We start from the raw sequence: 6581 nt of genomic DNA on the forward strand, positions 1-6581 counted from the left end.
CCGACCGTTAATAAAAGACCCTTCGTTTGCGTGAAAAGTTTACCCTCGGTGAAAAGTTTACCCTCGGTGAAAAGTAATCAAGGATGGTATTCAATCTATCTTCAAAATGAGCAAATTTAGACTTCACCCATACTGTGATATTTTCGGAACAGACACGCCCTCAGTCGTGCAGAGCGAAAAGTGAATCATTCGTATTTAAAGCAAATCCGTGGCCGATTGGTAATGCGCTATAACTTCCTGATCCCATCCCCGCTGATAGTAATGGTCTCAAACCGAGGTTTCATTAATTAGCATTATAAACATGTATGTATAAAAAACGTTGTGTCTATGAATTCGGGTTTGGATTTCAATGCTTTAAAATCGGTCTAGAAAATTGAATGACGAGCTCGGACTCGGCATTGCGTGTAAAAAAACTAGCCAGTAAGATTGCAGAGTCGCAGCAGTTCCCTTCAGAGAAAAGCAAGCATGTTTCATATGATGGTCGATTTCATTCAGTTATAGACTATATTTGTATGCCATTTGAAATATTTGACTGTATTGCAAATTGTGATATTCTTGATGACGATTGCTTAAATGTCTCACGTCACAGGCCGATATATGTAAAGTTATTGTTGCCTGACCTTGTTGATGATTATGTTTCGAATAATTTTACAAATATTAATTGGGACAAGGTAAAGGCTGCAGGTGTAACCCGGTACGGAAATTTGCTTATGAATGACAGAGACCTGTCATTAAAATCGGTGAGCCTAGATCGTATAGAGATTGAGGATACCTATGACTTGATAAAAACCCGTATTTATGAATTTTCCACAAAATGTTTGCCACTAAGAAAATTTGAAAAGGTTTTGAAACCATACTCTGAAAACCGTGCATAAAAATATGAAAATCTTGAAAACTGTGTGGTGTGCGGACGGACGGCCGCGGTAGGCGCCGTGTGTGTCCTACGTAAACTATAAAAATACTAAACGTGGATTTAGACGACTGCATAGAAATAGCGTTAACCAGTACTTAATAAAGCTTGATCAAGAATTCGACCGGAAGGCCGAGGTAAATTCGGAAGATTTTTGGAGCCTTGTGAAGAGACGGAAAAGCGCTAAGAAGAATCTTGTGGGGGCGGGGCTGAACTGTGACGGCACCGTTTTTAGGGACCCAAGTGTCATTACTGGCAAGTGGGCTGAATACTTTCAGGACTTTACGCACCGATGAGAGAGGAATGATTCGATGATACTTGGAAAGATACTGTTGAATCAAGTGTACATGACACATTAATGCATGTCCAACATGATCCCTTGGAAACAGTTTCAGTGGAGTGTGTTGCTACAGCCATAGGCGACGCCCTTACGGGTTAGGCTGCTGGTGACGATCGAATTCAATACGAACATTTGAAATGCGCAAAAGCATTATTGTCACCGATTCTTGCAAACTTATTTACGCAGATGTTAAGACAAGGCTTCATACCTACATCAATGAAACGCGGTATTATGATAACACTGCATAAAGGGGGGTAACAAAAGAAAAGCCAATCCAGACCATCACAGGGCCGTCACACTAATATCAACTATCTTTAAGCTGTTTGAACACGTATCATTGACCCGCACCCGTGACAACATTGTGTGCAATATTAATAAACAACAGGGTGGTTTTCAGGACGGTCTGGGTGTAATATGACATCATTTATCCTCAGAGAGAGTATTTTCTTTGCACGTGAACATGGCTCCAAACTGTACATGGCATTTCTCGAATGTCGGAAAGCATTTGATAAGATATGGCACTCTGGCCTCTTGTACAAACTGTTCACAGAATGCTCACAAGATCATACTTCGCTCCTAGCATTTGCTGAAATGTATTCGTGCGTGTCAAGCCGCGTTAGATATGGCCACTACACCTCGGACTGTTTCCCAGTAACCAAATCGACAGGGCGGGAAAAGTTCCCCGATTCTTTATCTCCTCTATATAAACCAACTTATTAGTCTACTGGAGAATAGTGGCTACGGCATTTGTGTTTTCAATAACACACTTAGCTCCCCAACGGTGGCCGATGACATGCTCCTCATCTCATACTCAGCAAACGGACATTTGCAACGTATATTCAAAACGCTGGCGATACGAATATAATGCAAATAAATGTTCTATCTTAGTTTTCAATGATAACGTAAACCATGACGATATACGCAGATTCAACCTTGGGAATGAAATTGTACACATCGCGAAAGAATATGTTCGCCTCGGATTAAAGTGTGACTCTTTCCTGTCACGTTCTGCGAATGTTGACGACGCTTGTGTAAAAATGCGGGACACCTTTTTAAACATATGCAATAGCGGGTTATACCCTGGTAAACTCAACCCGTTGACATCGTTGACTATATACAATTCCATTGTTATTCCAAAAAGTTATATGGCTTTAAATTTTGGACAATGTCAACAACCGACTTATTAAAAATTGAAAAGTCCCATAGATTCTGTATCAAAATAATTCATGGCCTAAACAAATCTACAAATACAGACTTCGCATTAGGTGGACACGGTACTGTATCTACTGAAACATTAATAGACATGAAGAAGCTCCAGTTCTTTGGAAAACTGTGTCGCCTGCGAAACAAATACATGGCTAAACATGTTTTTTAACTAAAGACTTGTGAGCTATATTATTCAAACACGAAGTCAGTAGTTTCAACGATTGTCCTACAAGGATTATATACATGCGCATCTACTAAGGGAAAATACTGTTTCAGAACTGTGGATGGTGGCGAGAAAAAATCCCCGATTACTACCCCTGAATAGACATGTACTACGCTCAATTGATACAGTCGGGCTAACGTTCACTCAATTATGTGACATAGGCAATTATTATTATTAATTGCTCCAAGTGCAGCACTTCTATTGCGATTATATTGTAAGTGTATAATTACCTATATTATGGAACACGCCTCGGTAATCTAGGTTTTCGTTTTCGAGCTAGGTTAACTACAAGAAGTGTGTGCGTTTTTTGCCTTAACATCCGTATACTGATCAAATTTTTTTAATAAGGGTTTTTAATATTGTATTGGGTTTGTCAAATAATGCTATTCTTGATATGTCTAATAATAATATTATGTTTTAGACATATACATTTTCTGCACATTTAGTATTAGATTGAGTGTGCAATTGCATACATGTACATTATATATATATATATATATATATATATATATATATATATATATATATATATATATATATATATATATCATAACTATGTAAACTTATTTTTAACTCTTCATATATTGGAGGAAATAAAGATTCAATTAAAAACGCTCGACTCTAAAGGGGTCGACTGGTCCTGTAATATAGTATATCCTCCGTCCACACGGATTATTTCAGAATACCGCATACCAGAAGTGTTGTCTGATGCATGCCACCGTAGAGTGTCAAGGAATAATTAAAATGATATATTAACCATGGAAAAGCGTCCATCTTTTGCAAGGCTATTTAGTAGACGGATAACATCCGAACTCCTCCTGGCTCATTGTTCTTTTCGAACTGTCAGAAAACTTCCATTTTAACTTCCTTAACTTTCGAGAGACAGAACCGGGTTTTCGTACAGAAAGTGTGATTGGGGTTGCAACAGATACGTCTGACGCTATATCCTTTGTATCGTATTTAAGACGTTTCGAGCTTCTGTTTGATGTAAAGCTGTAGCTCTTTCGGTGTGTGACGGTGACACGAAATTTCTTGTATTGCCTGGTACAGTGATTGTCCGTTTTCCATTTTCTAGAGCGGTTTTCACTCAGTGGTGATTTATTTTTGCATCTCGGCATATCGTTGGCCCTATCAATAGAAGCATGACGTTTATTCCATTGTTAACAGTAGACAGTATTTTCATTTGATTACCGGTGCTACTCATTTGACCATTATGTAATAGCAAATATAAAAAATAATCATTCTCTGTATTGGTAAGATTACCTATCCTATGGAGTCACCAGGCATCAAATTTTGACATATTGAAATATAATGTTATTTTAGACTAATTTCTATTTTTATCAATTGGTTAAAAGTACTAATAATGTGAGTAGTAAAAAAATATCGACAGTAAAAAGTCGACAAATAAATCGCTTTAAATATCAAATTTTATAGAAAGTATTCAACGCGTGGTAATATAATATTATAAAACGTTTGTCACAAGTTTCATTTCTAACACAGTTTGTTTTCATTTATAAAAGCTTGTCAAATGTCTTTCAGCTCAGATGCCCAAAGGTGGTTGAACTGTTATCAGCACACATTTAGATGTTTAAACAAAAATAAAAATGACCATAAATTAAGGCTCTTGTACAGCAAAATAATTTAGTCAAGAATTTAAAATAACACATTAGCATAATGTTGAAGGAGAAATCATTGCAAAAAAGTGTGTATTTGGAGCTTCAACGACCTTAAAAGTATCAATATCTCGCTTCCCGCATTTGTAAACAACAGATCGGTCGAAGGTTTTCCTTCAATTACTTTTTTAATCCGTAACCTAGAAGCATGAAATAAAAAGCCGAGAGAGGCACGGTAATTGTAGAGCCGAATGCGTGTCATGGTATTATGGAAATATATACTTTATACTAGTTACCAGGCAAAATGAGGCTCTGAAAATCCTATGTTGTAGCTGTTTCGCCTCATCTTGCAGATCAGGCTCAAAAACCTCACTTTAACCTTTGCAGATTCGGAATACGTGTACCCCCACCCCCTCCCCTGGATAAATTCCATTCAACGTTCAACGGTGTTGAATGTGTATTCGTTACGAAATGCTATTCGTGTAATGTGTAATTTCTCTATGTTTTGCAAAACAAATATACTTGCTTGAAGCAATTAAACTGATAATGTTAATGAATACCATATATGGGTGCGCATTTCAAGTGTATGAGGCACATAGTTAATGTCCCGTGTCCAAAAGTCCCGAAACACCCTGCGCCACCCTAAAATTGCCCGAAAAAAACTTTTTATGTCAACATCGGAGTAAAATAAAATAGTAAACATCAAAATGCCATTTAAGACTAAAAATAACACATTTTGTGGGGAGAACCCCAACCACACCTTCTTCCTACGTATAGTTCGATTCGAAGGGCGGGGCGCACGTTCAACGTTGCAAGTTGCGTCCCCTTAAATGCCAAATCCTCGAGCCGCCCCTGCCAACGTGAAGGTTGCTCTGGTACGTATAAGAAGGGCGGAAAGTGTGGATAATTTAGGGGGTGGGGGGAAGGGTAGTGTATGAAAAATGTTTTTAAAAAGAGTTAAAACCTAAGTTTATGCAGTTATAAGGTTAGCATAGTTTATGGCCTTCATTCAGTTTTACAACGATTGTGAAACAAGTTATAACTATGTAATAGTTATTATCTATCGCCGCCATTGCATTCTTCGTCAATCATTTAAGCAAACCAGTTTACAATAAAATTTGCAAACTCGGTAAAACAATGTTAGTTTTTTTTTGTAATATTTAATATGTGTATTTATTTTTGTGTTTATAACGATGAGCTATATACTTAAGTTGAATAACCATTATGTCTGCCTGTCTGTCGGTGTCAAGTTGTCGTGGTAGCGTTCGGTCGGGAGCTAAAACAAGTGTTTGTTATTTTTAGATATTGACGATCCTAACATCTAGCGAACCGATCCCGATTTAATGATATTGGACGTTATGATAAAATATGTCGCTTTTGCTCTGTACAAAATTGAATGATGATTTAAATTAATGCATGCGCCATTCCCTTAAAAGACAGAATACTATACATTTTCAAAAGGTATTTCAAATCATTGATATAAATATCCTCCTAAAATTAGCTATTTTTGTGAGAAAAATAATGCAAGTTGTAAATTACTCCTCACTGTCCACATTCCTAATTCAGAAGTAACTAAACAACATAATACTTTGTCTACCCGACTCTTAATATTAACTAAATAGTATAGTTTCTTTTTGAAAGACATGTATGTATGCAAATATAATTGATCACTTCAATGTGTTTTCATCATTTGCCAAACTATTCATCCTTATGTTAATCCTGTGAATAAAATTGTTATAAAATTGATGCCCATACGGGCCTAATTCTTGAATAAATACTGAAACTGAAATTGATCTCCTATGACAACCAGAATAGATGTACTGTAAGGGAAGTAACACTGCGTGGAGTTTGTAAGTGACTAGGACTGAATACTTTTATAATAGTTGTCTGTAACCAGCAGATCAACTGGCCTATAGAAACGAACAAGATTTAATTGCGTTTCGATAGTCGCAGCATCCGTAATTCAGTTTTAAAATATTTGATACCTTGTGGTAGATTTAAGTGAAGTAAACTTAAGCGAAGTTGAACGAACACGATAATATATTCAGTTTGTACTTTTAAACAAAAACATAATTGTATGTTGGCAGCCTTATTTAGTTTACCAATCAGAGGCAGGTGACCGATATATTGATCCGCGCATAAACAAAGGCAATAACAAAACCCTTTTTCTCGATTAAATGATTTTTCAATATTTTTACACTATAAATCAACTGGGAATAAACAACATCATAGTAGCTTTACACATCGAAAAATCTCCCTGACTGCATCAGAATTGTTGCGACGAGAACT

Source organism: Mya arenaria, chromosome 14 (assembly GCF_026914265.1).
Source record: "Mya arenaria isolate MELC-2E11 chromosome 14, ASM2691426v1".
Taxonomy (NCBI): domain Eukaryota; kingdom Metazoa; phylum Mollusca; class Bivalvia; order Myida; family Myidae; genus Mya; species Mya arenaria.